Source organism: Triticum urartu, chromosome 3A, assembly GCF_056163025.1.
Source record: "Triticum urartu cultivar PI428250 chromosome 3A, HENAU_Tu73, whole genome shotgun sequence".
NCBI classification, from domain to species: domain Eukaryota; kingdom Viridiplantae; phylum Streptophyta; class Magnoliopsida; order Poales; family Poaceae; genus Triticum; species Triticum urartu.
In genome coordinates, this window is record NC_141875.1 from 725,277,696 (window position 1) to 725,291,212 (window position 13,517).

At 41.1% G+C, this 13,517-nt stretch overlaps 1 pseudogene; it reads right to left on the bottom strand.

Moving 5' to 3' along the window:
* Positions 1-10,355: 10,355 nt before the first annotated feature.
* LOC147982238 (uncharacterized) lies at positions 10,356-12,681 on the bottom strand (annotated as a pseudogene).
* Positions 12,682-13,517: the final 836 nt, after the last annotated feature.

The window sequence follows — 13,517 nt, forward strand, 5'->3', positions numbered from 1 at the left end:
CACTCCACGTAAAATACATTCAGAAATCATGGTCATAGAGTATAATCTCAGTAAAGTTTGTGAACAAGGAAGAAGATGACATGCCTAGCATCACTGAAGGTATGGAGGAACAATTGCGTCCGGGTAAAATTACTTCAATAAAAATATTGCATGTATAGTAATTTAATTATGTGATATGCTTTCTCATTATGCATCAACATCCGATGTACACCGTAGTACTAAATTTGGACGGCAAATATACATCTCCAATGTTATATTTCTTGTGCAAAATATAATATGTTTCTCTTTTTAATGAACAACAGTTGCGTACAGTATAAGAAGCTCTTGCGCAGGCAAGCAATTTGGATCGCAATATTTTTAATGTATGATATGAGTAACTCAATAGAAGTGTTAATTGCACATACGGCATTTTTATTGTTAGTATGGTGCTTAATCTGCATTGTATACTAAATTATAACTTTTTAACCTTCAGTTTTTTGCGGGGTAACCCTCATTATTGTATACTAAAATTACAACATTCTTTTTTCGTTGATAATCTATATTTTCTGCACTTATGTTTGGTTGGTTTGTTCGTGGAGATATACACACACTATAAACAAAACAATGGGTAGTCAACCTAGCCTATGCTTGATTATAGTACTGAATATGCTTTCTCGGTGACAACCTAGCTCGTGCTTAATTATAGTACATATTTTTCCTATTAAAAGCTGTATTAAATCCTAAAAATAATTATTCCTATGATAATGAAATAAATGTGAGGAATAACATCTTGCATTGGCACGAAAAATTATGTTTCGGTATTTCGAATTTTCTTATGTTTTGTATGTATTTTTGTTCTGATGCTTGAGTTTTTTTTTCATTTCTGTAGGAGATGATTGTCTTTAACCTAACCCGCAAATTGTACATTGTCTAAATTTCTTAGGCATTTGCAAAGATTGGTGGGCTGAAATCACAATTCCCCTTCATGTTATTCGCAACCGCAACACACATTTTCATCGCCATGCATATTGGGTTTAGGGGCGTGTGATCCTTTTCCTCCCATTTGCAAAGATGCTAGCGTTGGAAAGTACTAGGATAAGAATAAACTATTGGAGGATAGGGCAGCAGCGCCACGAATCACGCTATGCATTAGGTGCATACATTCTCTAGAAGCAGCTCCACATTGGTGGATCACACTCGGATAGTCTTGTATCGGATATATCAGCCCCATCTTTTCAAGTTGTTTCTTTTGATGTCATGTATTATAAAATGCCTCCCATAAGCATATAGACCCAAAAAAACTATGTACTTTACTCATTTTCAGCATAACATGTCTGTTTCATGTCTGCATTTTTTCATATCATATGAAAGAAGCAATTTTTTAACTTGAAGCAAATTGCATTTTTCAATATAATATGTATTTTTCAATCTCATATTCAAGAATCAAATTGCATTTTTCAATTTTCTTAGAATGCAACTTATATATATCATAAATTTCTATGATTAGCAAGTTGATAAATATTAAATAGAGCTATATCTACTACCACTATAATAGCATGAGAGGGCAGATCCAACTCAGCATATTAACTGTCTAATAAACGATATAATGGCCTAAAATCTCCTTTAACAAAAATTATAGTTAACGAAATCTCCAACTCACTAATCTCCCCTCGCTAACGAAACCCGATACTACTAATCCACCATGCCCCTTCTTAAAAAAACTACCCTGCACCACGCACCACACGACCGATCTAATCCCCCTCACCCCCCACGACCATCGGTCTGCCGCCGTTCCCGCACGACGCACCACCGCTCTTTGATACGTCTCCAATGTATCTATTATTTTTGATTGCTCCATGCTATTACATATTTTGTTTTGGATGTTCAATGGGCTTATTTATACACTTTTGTATTATTTTTGGCACTAACCTATTAACCCAAGGCCCAGTGCAAATTGTTGTTTTTTTTCCTATTTTAGTGTTTCGCAGAAAAGGAATATCAAACGGAGTCCAAACGGAATGAGACCTTCGGGAGAGTTATTTTTGGAATAAATGTGATCCAGAGGACTTGGAGTGGATGTCAAGAAATCACCGAGGAGGCCATGAGGCAGGGGCGCGCCTACCCCCCTGGGCGGGCCCTCCACCCTCGTGGGCCCCTTGTGGCTCCACCGATGAATTGTGGGTTTATGATCAAGATTATCTATAAACAATATTTGAAACTTCTCTGAATTCTTTTATGTATGATTTGTTATCTTTGCAAGTCTCTTCGAATTATCAGTTTGGTTTGGCCTACTCGATTGATCTTTCTTGCAATGGGAGAATCTCTTAACTTTGGGTTCAATCATGCGGTGCTCGATCCCAGTGGCAGTAGGGAAAACGACACGTATTGTATTGTTGCCATCGAGGATAAAAAGATGCGGTTTATATCATATTGCATGAGTTTATCCCTCTACATCATGTCATCTTACCTAATGTGTTACTCTGTTCTTATGAACTTAATACTCTAGATGCATGCTGGATAGCAGTCAATGTGTGGAGTAATAGTAGTAGATGCAGGCAGGAGTCGGTCTACTTCTCGCGGACATGATGCCTATATACATGATCATGCCTGCATATTCCCATAATTATGAACTTTTCTATCAATTGCTCCATAGTAATTTGTTCACCCACCATAATACTTATGCTATCTTGAGAGAAGCCACTAGTGAAACCTATGGCCCCCGGGTCTATTCTCCATCATATTAATCTCCCGTCAACAAGCAATTTCTATTGCCGTTTACTTTGCAATCTTTACTTTTAGTCTTTATCATGAAAATACCAAAAATATTATCTTATCATCTCTATCAGATCTCACTTTTGCAAGTGGCCGTGAAAGGATTGCCAGCCCCTTTATCACATTGGTTGCAAGGTTCTTATTTGTTTGTGTAGGTACGAGGGACTTGCATGTAGCCTTCTACTGGATTGATACCTTGGTTCTCAAAAACTGAGGGAAATACTTATGCTACTTTGCTGCATAACCCTTTCCTCTTCAAGGGAAAACCAACGCAGTGGTCAAGAGGTAGCAAGAAGGATTTCTAGCACCGTTGCCGGGGAGTCTACGCACATGTCAAGACATACCAAGTACCCATCACAAACTCTTATCCCTCGCATTACATTATTTGCCATTTGCCTCTCGTTTTCCTCTCCCCCACTTCACCCTTGCCATTTTATTCGCCCTCTATTTCCGTTCGCCTCTTTTTCGCTTGCTTCTTGTTTGCTTGTGTGTTGTATTGCTTGCTTGTCATGATGGCTCCAGATAATACTAAATTGTGTGACTTTGCCAATACCAACAACAATTATTTTCTTAGTACTCCGATTGCTCCTCTTACCGATGCTGAATCCTGTGAAATTAATGATGCTTTGCTGAATCTTGTCATGAAAGATCAATTCGCTGGCCTTCCTAGTGAAGATGCCGCTACCCATCTGAATAGCTTTGTTAATTTGTGTGATATGCAAAAGAAGAAATATGTGGACAATGATATTGTTAAATTAAAGCTATTTCCTTTTTCACTTAGAGATCTTGCTAAAACTTGGTTTTCGTCTTTCCTAAAAGTAGTATTGATTCGTGGAATAAGTGCAAATATTCTTTTATCTCTAAGTATTTTCCTCTCGCTAAGATCATCTCTCTTAGAAACGATATTATGAATTTTAAGCAACTTGATCATGAACATGTTGCACAAGCTTGGAAGAGAATGAAATTAATGATACGTAATTGCCCTACACATGGTTTGAATTTATGGATGATTATACAAAAAAATTATGCCGGATTGAACTTTGCTTCTAGAAATCTTTTAGATTCGGAGGCACTTTTATGGAAATCACTTTAGGTGAAGCTACTAAACTCCTAGATAATATTATGGTTCGTTATTCTCAATGGCACACTGAAAGATCTACTAGTAAAAAGGTGCATGCAATTGAAGAAGTTAATGTTTTGATTGGAAAGATGGATGAACCTATGAAATTGTTTGCTAATAAGAGTGTTTCTTATGATCCCAATGATATTCCTTTGTCTATCTTGATTGAGAATAATAATGAATCTATGAATGTGAATTTTGTTGGTAGGAACAATTTTGGCAACAACGCTTATAGAGGACACTTTAATCCTAGGTCGTATCCTAGTAATTCCTCTAATAATTATGATAATTCCTACAAAAACTCTTATGGCAATTTTAATAAGATGCCCTCTGATTTTGAGACTACTGTTAAAGAATTTCTGATTTCTCAAAATAATTTCAATGCTTTGCTTGAAGAAAAAATTCCTAAGATTGATGAATTGGCTAGGAACGTGGATAGAATTTCTCTTGATGTTGATTCTTTGAATCTTAGATCTATTCCACCTAAGCATGATATCAATGAGTCTCTCAAAGCTATGAGAATTTACATTGATGAGTGCAAAGAAAGAACCGCTATGCTGCGTGCTAAAAAGGTTTGCTTTGTGAAAGCGTGTTCTTCTAGTTTTCATGATAATAAGGATGAAGATCTTAAAGTGATTGATGTTTCCCCTATTAAATCTTTGTTTTCAAATATGAATCTTGATAATTATGGGATTGGAGATAAGTCAACTTTAGTTAAAAGGCGTCCCAATGATTCAAAGTTTTTAGATCTTGATGCAAAATTTGGTAAAAGTGGGATGGAAGAGGTCAAAACTTTAGATAGCAATGAACCCACTATCTTGGACTTCAAGGAATTTAATTATGATAATTGTTCTTTAATAGATTGTATTTCCTTGTTGCAATCCGTGCTAAATTCTCCGCATGCTTATAGTCAAAATAAAGCTTTCACTAAACATATCGTTGATGCTTTAATGCAATCTTATGAAGAAAAGCTCAAATTGGAAGTTTCTATCCCTAGGAAACTTTATGATGAGTGGGAACCTACTATTAAAATTAAAATTAAGGATCATGAATTCTATGCTTTGTGTGATTTGGGTGCTAGTGTTTCCACAATTCCAAAAACTTTGTGTGATTAGCCAGGTTTCCATGAATTTGATGATTGTTCTTTAAACTTGCACCTTGCGGATTCCATCATTAAGAAAGCTATGGGAAGAATTAATGATGTTCTTACTGTTGCAAATAGGAATTATGTGCCCATAGATTTCATTGTTCTTGATATAGATTGCAATCCTTCATGTCCTATTATTCTTGGTAGACCTTTCCTTAGAATGATTGGTGCAATTATTGATATGAAGCAAGGAAATATTATATTCCAATTTCCGTTAAGGAATGGCATGGAACACTTTCCTAGAAAGAAAATAAAATTACCATATGAATCTATCATGATAGCTACTTATGGATTTCCTACCAAAGATGGAAATACCTAGATCTATCCTTGGCTTTATGCCTAGCTAGGGGTGTTAAACGATAGCGCTTGTTGGGAGGCAACCCAATTTTATTTTAGTTTTTTGCTTTTTGGTTCTGTTTAGGAATAAATAACCCATATAGATTCTTTTTAGATGTGGTTTTGTGTTTTAATTATTGTTTGTGCCAAGTAGAACCTTTGGGAAAACTTGCGGAAAGTCTTTGTGATCTTGCTGTAAAAAACAGAAAGTTTAGCACTCACGAGATTAGTTACAACGTTTTACTGGAGAGTGATATTTAGTTGATTCTTTTTGCATATGTTTAATAGAAAAATATTTCACGTCCAGCAATTTATTTTAGAATTTTTGGAGTGCCATAAGTTTGCGTTAGTTACAGATTACTACAGACTGTTCTGCTTTTTGACAGATTCTGTTTTTCGTGTGTTGTTTTGCTTATTTTGATGAATCTCTGGCTAGTAATGGAGTTTAAAAACCATAGAGAAGTTGGAATACAGTAGGTTTAACACCAATATAAATAAAGAATGAGTTCATTACAGTACCTTGAAGTGGTGTTTTGTTTTCTTTCACTAATGGAGCTCACGAGATTTTCTGTTAAGTTTTGTGTTGTGAAGTTTTCAAGTTTTGGGTAAGATTTGATGGATTATGGAACAAGGAGTGGAAAGAGCCTAGGCTTGGGTATGCCCAAAGCACCCCAAGGTAAAATCTAAGGATAACCTAGAAGCCTAAGCTTGGGGATGCCCCGGAAGGCGTCTTCTCTTTTGTCTTCGTCCATCGGTAACTTTAGTTGAAGCTATATTTTTATTCACAACATGATATGTGTTCTACTTGGAGCGTCTTGTATGATTTGAGTCTTTGCTTTTTAGTTCACCACAATCATCCTTGCTGTACAAATGTTTTGAGAGAGACACACGTTATTTGGAATCTATTAGAATACTCTATGTGCTTCACTTATATCTTTTGAGCTAAACAATTTCGCTCTAGCGCTTCATTTCTATCTGTTAGAGCACGTTGGTGGTTATATTTTATAGAAATTATTGATGTCTCATGCTTCACTTATATCATTTTGAGAGTCCTTTAGAACAGCATGGTAATTTGCTTTGGTTATAAATTTAGTCCTAATATGATAGGCATCCAAGATAAAACTATAAAGTGCATTGAATACTAAGAGAAGTTTGATACTTGATAATTGTTTTGAAATATGAATATGGTGATATTAGAGTCATGCTAGTTGAGTAGTTGTGAATTTGAGAAATACTTGTTCTAAAGTTTTTGATTCCCGTAGCATGCACGTATGGTGAACCGTTATGTGATGAAGTCGAAGCATGATTTATTTATTGATTGTCTTCCTTATGAGTGGCGGTCGGGGACGAGCGATGGTCTTTTCCTACCAATCTATCCCCCTAGGACATGCGCGTAGTACTTCGTTTCAATAACTAATAGATTTTTGCAAGAAGTATGTGAGTTCTTTATGACTAATGTTGAGTCCATGGATTATACGCACTCTCATCCTTCCTGTAAGTGCATCTAGTGCCACCCCTAGTTGGTTTTGGAGTATTGACGGCAAACCTAGTTGAGGGACTAATGTGTTTGTGAGAATTGCAGGAAAACACAGGTAGAAGTCCCTCATTGATTCGGTTTCACTACCAGAGATGACCCCTAAAAATGTACGAAGACATTGAAGACAATGGTGGTTTATGAAGATATTCATATTGAAGACAATGACATGAGAAGACTCCCTTTGAAGCTTATGGAACTCGAAGACTTAGATCCTTAGTAGTTTTATTTCATTCATGTTGTGTCATAGGAACCACCGTACTGTTAAGTGGGGTCCAAGAGAACCAGTGAGAATGACTGAAGTGATGCCTAATTCAAATCCTATGTCTTCGAGCGAAGACTATGAGAGCAAATCTTGTCCAGAGTCAGACAAGTCAGCTTTACTTGTAGCCCAAGTAAAGTTGCCGTGTGAGTTCAAAATTCGACCGTTGGTACACGTGTCAGTTCCTTAGTGACCCAGGGTCATTTCGGACAAATCAAGTCGGGTTGCCAAGTGGCTATAAATAGCCCACCCCCACAACCATAAACGGTTGGCTGCTCAGATTTCAGTGCACGGATTTTGTCGTTTGAGAGTTACCCACCTCGAAGCCTTTGAGAAAAATTCCTAGCGAGGAAAAAAGCCCTAACCACCCAGAGCCAGAGTAAATTGGGCATCACTTAAGTCTTCGTGTCTGAGTGATCTGAAGACTTATTACACTTGAGGACTGTGCATCCTCCAGACGGTTAGGCGTCGCGTTCAGAGCATCCAAGAGAAATTGTGGATTGCCAGTGAACGAAGTCTGTGAAGGTTTGGAAGTCGCCTGAAGACTTACCACGAGTGATTGGACGAGGTCTGTGTGACCTTAGTTCAAGGAGAATACGGTGAGGACTGGGGTTCTTGGACTAAGTGTCCTTGACTGGGTGTCCGGGACTGTGTGTCCTTTGGTTTAAATACGTAGCCGCTCCAACCAGACGTACAGTTGTCACAGCAACTGGAACTGGTCCAACAAATCATTGTCTTCAACGTGTCACTGGTTTCATCTTCACTTCATTTGACTTACTGTTATTCATTGTGAAGCCATTGCATGCTTGCTTTATCTTTTATCTTCACAACATGAATGTATGATCTGTTTGGCTTCATAACTTCTTCCTACCTGATCCTTATTACACTGAAGCTGTTTGTCATTGTGCTTTCACTCAATTGAATACATGACCATAGCTGCCCTAGTGTAATCTAACTTCCGCTGCTTAGTAATAGGCATAATCTTCACTGTTTGTCTTCATAACTCTCACGTTTTGAAGACTTTCATAAAAATCGCCTATTCACCCCCCCTCTAGTCGATATAACGCACTTTCAATTGGTATCAGAGCAAGGTGCTCCCTTGTTCTGTGTGATTCAGTTTAACCACCTGGAGTTTTAGCTATGTCGACTGCAGGGATAATCAAAGTCTCCGCTGCTTGCCCCGTCTTCGATGGAACTGAATATCCCTACTAGAAGAATAAGATGCGCATGCATCTTGAAGCCATTGATGTCGACCTATGGTATGTCGTCGAGAACGGCGTTCCCAAGGCTGGAGAAGGTGTCACTGCTGCTGATGTCAAGAAATTCGTTCAACTGGACTCTACTGCTAAGAATATCATCTGTGGTCATCTGACCAAAGGACAGTATGGCCGTGTGAGTGCCTTGAAGACATCCAAACTGGTCTGGGACTGGCTCTCCAAAGTTAATGAAGGCATCTCAACCCAGAGAGATCAAAGAATCAGTGTCCTTCGCAATCTCTTCCACCGCTTCAAGCGAAATGACAATGAGAATGTCCAGCACACATTTGACAGACTTACTGACATCACAAACGAGCTTCAAGCCCTCGGCGCCACTGAGATCACCAAACATGAAATCGTCAAGACGCTGCTGAGATCACTTGATAGTTCGTTTGACATCCTGACCCTGATGATTCAAGAACGTCCTGATTTCAAGACTCTCGATCCGTCTGACATACTTGAGAGGCTCAACACACATGAGTTTCAGCTTTCTGAGAAAAGAGATATCTACGGTCCAAACTATGGGCGAACTCGAGCCTTGAAGGCAAAAGCTGTCTCCTCATCTGAAGAAGAATCTGACTGCAGTTCTGATGATCCTAAAGACATTGGAAGAGAACTTGCAATGCTAGTGAAGAAGTTCCAAAAATTCACCAAGAAGAAAGGCTTGAGAAAATCTTCACGATCAAGCTCAAGGAATGATGAAGCTTCTGCTCATGACTACAAGAAGAAAACATGTCACAAGTGCAAGAAAACTGGGCACTTCATCTCTGAGTGTCCACAGTGGGACAATGAGAACAGAAGGAAGAAGAAGAGCAAGGAATATGATTCTGACGACAAGAAGAAGAAGAAACACTCAAAGTCTTCTTCCAAGTCTTCATCAAAGTCTTCATCACACAAGAAGAGCTCATCTGGCAAGGCACGTGCGTTTGTTGGAAAGGAGATGGATTCAGAGGAGGAGTCCGCATCTGAGGAGGCAGAGGTGGAGTCTGAGGAGGAGTCTGATTCTGGCATTGCGAGTCTGGCTACAGCATACGTCGCCAAGTCCATCTTCAACACTGAAGACAGACTGCATCACCGACACCGACGCAAATGACAAGAACGACTCCACTCCTACCTACTGCTTCATGGCACGCGGTGCCAAGGTAAACACACACACTACTCGCTATGAAACATCTAGTGACGATGACTCTGAATGTGATTCAAAACCTAGCTACAGAACACTTGCTAAAGTTGCAACTGAACAACAGAAAGCTATGGAACATATTCAAAAACTGTTAGATAGAAGCGATGATCTATTGGGTGCCGAAATGACTCGTTCTGAATCCTTAATTGAAGACATAAAAAATCTTCACATTAAGTATCAGGAACTTGAAGATCGTCTTGAGACTCTCTCAACTACTCATGAAAAGCTCTCCTATGATTATCTTCAAAAGAAGCAAGATCTTGAGAAGTTGAGAGCGGATCATGAAGATCTTCAAAAGGAAAATGAGTCACTTCGCTCCGAACAGATCAGTCCCGCTCAGGAAGGATTTGAACCACCATGTCTAAAATGCATTGAGCGTGAATGTTCCACTGCTACTACTGTTGCAATATCTTCAACTGTTAACGTGGTAACTAACCCCTCTCCAGAGGATACCACTGCTATTGCTGATGAGAATGCTAGGTTGAAGACATTGCTTGAAACAGGAATGTACAAAAGTCTGAAAAGGCATCAGACACTATGTCCTTAAGAAGCAGATTCTGAACCAAAACCCTAGGAAAGAGGGTGTTGGGTTCGTGAGGAAAATTAATGCAGATGGCTCTTACTGGAAACCTGAGCAGTACCCCAAAACCACATGGGTTGCTGCAAAGGAATCCTCAGCAGATCCATCCAATCTGTCTGGCTTCACTTGTGCTAACCCCATTATCATTGATGAATCCTTTGATGCAAACTATAAACTGTTTAAGAATCAGAATGGTGAAGTGTTTGCCAGAATGTAATTGTATTTAGCCTTTAGCAATGGCCAGGCATCAAAGCAATTACATGTAGTATAGAAATTCCTGTAGGTATGAAAGGTGTCATGACATATCTAGTTTCTTTTAACAATATGCTTGATCTGCATCGAGTCAATTTGGAGCGTGAAGTTGCCAATCATCGTATATAGAACAACCAAATTTGTGTCCTCATCATACCCAACAAAAAATCCATAACTTATTCTCCTTGGAAGCATCTCATCCAGTGGAATGGTTTTGCGCAGCAAGACCCATTCGTCAATACCATCACAGTTAGATTTCCTATCCATAATTGGATCGTCGGGTCCAACAAACCAGCAAGGCCAAGGCCACCATCAGCCATCCGCAAGAGCTGAAAACACCGGTCGTTGGTAACATGGTTTTCCACCGACGTCTTGATCACAACAAGACTTTGCATTTCGAAATAAAAAACAAGAACTTCACCACCACAAATCAACCAGCAAAGTGTATTCCCGACAAGGATGCTGTGGCTTGTCGCAGAAATATTATTTGCTATGGTCACCGAGAAAATATTGCCCCAAACGCTACGAGTCATAGAAAGAACAAGATGCCTGTGTACTGAATCCATCGCAGACCTAAACCAATTTAAATGGGCTTGAGAAGAAATCTCCATGGACGTGCCCATCTTCGGCATCAACGCACAGTACAACGCCATGCCAGGTTGAGTTTGTCCTCATAGAGTGGAATACTGGTGGAAAAGCCAAGATGTGCTCTTTGCCGGTGAGAGGGATCCCACACGACGGTGTCATGCTTATTCGTGTCAATTAGGACAGACAGACCATGGCAGCAGCCCATGTACGTTTCATCAGTGTGGTAGGCTATGGTGCTCTTGGGCAGGGAGAAGCGGGCAGTAGGGATACGGTAAGGCGAGTCCATGGCAGGAATGAAGCTTTTAGCATACCCTCTGAAGAACCCAAGCAGAGGAGGCTTCCGGTGGTGCTTGAGGAAGGATTTGCGGAACTGGGGGTTGTGGAGGATGCTGCCCCAGTGCTTGGATACGACGGACGAACGGGAGAGCGAGGACTGCTTCGGAGGGAGGCGGACGAGGATCTCGATGAGGAGGTTGTCGTCGCCAAGCACCTCGGACACTGGGTCGGCCAGCGGCACAGAACAGCGCAGCCAACTGCCGTCCACACGCGTGGGAAAGGTACCGGCCCTGGCATGAAAAGGAATTTAATCAATGGACACACATATATTCACATCAGGGCAGCTGCTAGAATCCAACACACATATCCACATCCGTCCAGAATAGCGATAGCATATACAAAGCAAGTAGTGCACGACACAAAATTAAGAGGGGGAGGAACACCAATGGGATCTTACCCTTGGCCTTGGGGAGTCTCGGCAGCGGGATCCATCAGCGGTACCCTCTCCTCTCTCTCTCTCTCTCTCTCTCTCTGCACTGCTGTAGAAGAGGATGGATGTTAGGGTTTGATCAGGAGGGGAAAATCTGGCTAGGGTTTACTAATAGAGGGAAAATAAGATGACACGAAAAGGAATCACTAGTAGATTAGATGGAGAAGGAAGGGAAGGAAAAGGGGTGGGCTAACCAGGATCGGATCTTCGAGGACGCGGACCAGGACAGGCCAGGGTGAGGTCGCCGACTGCTCCGATCCTTCTTTCTCTAGTCCGTTCACTGCTGAGAGTGGAGAGACTGGGGGGTACGGCAGTTTTCAGATTTTAGACAATGGGAAGCAGGCAGCTGAGTGTTGGAACGCTGAATTTTTCTTTTTCTTTTTTTGAGATTAACGCTGAGGTTGTACGCAGCTGCAGGCTTAGCATGCCATGTAAGATGTAAGGTTGGCCCATCCAAGCTCAGCCTTCTATGTTCCACTGAGAAAATCAATCTTCTAAGAAAAAACACTGGAGATTTTTCTTTCTGAAAACACTAAGAACAACCTATATCGGTCCGGACCGCGGAAGCCATCCAACGCGGGCCTGCATCGGTCCGCTGGGCTGTCCGGACCTGTTTTCTCCCGCTAACCAGAGACAAACGTGGGAAGGTTGGCAGGAGTCCGGACCGCTCCCAAGCCTGTCTCTGACCGGTCTGATCCACCAAAAAACCCTCCACCGCCCCGCGCGTTTTCGCTCAGCGCCGCTCCAAAGCGTCACACCCGCATTCATACCCAGCTAGAGCGGAAGCGACTGCTCTCCAGCGCCGGCATTGAAGCGGAGCGCCGTCCGGGAGCACCGCCCGCACCGCTTCCCGGTGCAAGCAACTGCCACGCGTTCAAACGACAGAATGGCCACCCGTCCGTCCATCTGCCTACCATGCTACTTCCTGGTGCATGCAACAACCACACATTCAAACGACACGGCGGAGGCCCGTCCGTCCGACTGCCGCCCGCATTGATGGCACGTGGTTGCCGAGGCATCTCCTCCGGCGCCACTCGTCCGTCCGTCTGCCTCCTACCATTGTTATAAAAGTCAGTACCCCGGCCATGGCTGCTGTCATCAACCTCTGATCCCTCTCCGCACCACTCCCATGATGGATCCCTCCCCTGCCAATGCTCTCTGGGACGGGCTGACGTCAGTCCAGAAGAAGGAGATGCCCTAACACCACATATAGGGTACGGTTAATTGCAATGTCTACCACATCAGCTAACAGTACCTACAAAATTGAGATGTTTGAAATTCCTATAAATTTTGCGCATGTGCATACAAAATTGAGATGTTTGAACTGGCACTAAGCTCTATGCGCTATTATGTCATGAAATGTATGTATAGTTTTTTATTGGTTAATGCTATTGTGTTATTGCTTTGGAATATTTTATACAATTTTTGACTAAACTATTAATTTAAGGCTCCATGCCAGTTCCTATTTTCTTCATGTATTTTATTTCGCGCAAAAATCAATACCTAGGAAGATCAAAATACAATTCTAATTTAACATGATATAATACTAAGGCGACTCCAAGGTGTTACAATTTGCCTGACCGAAGATCTTCACTTTTCGCCCTGGAGAAAGTCTGAGTTCACCCCAAAACAATGCGTTCGACAAGGCCATTGCAAGGTACAACCAATAAAGGCCAGAACTTGGGTTTTCATCCCAGGAACCAAGACACGGTACTCGGGGAGCACCACCAAAGTGCAGTCGT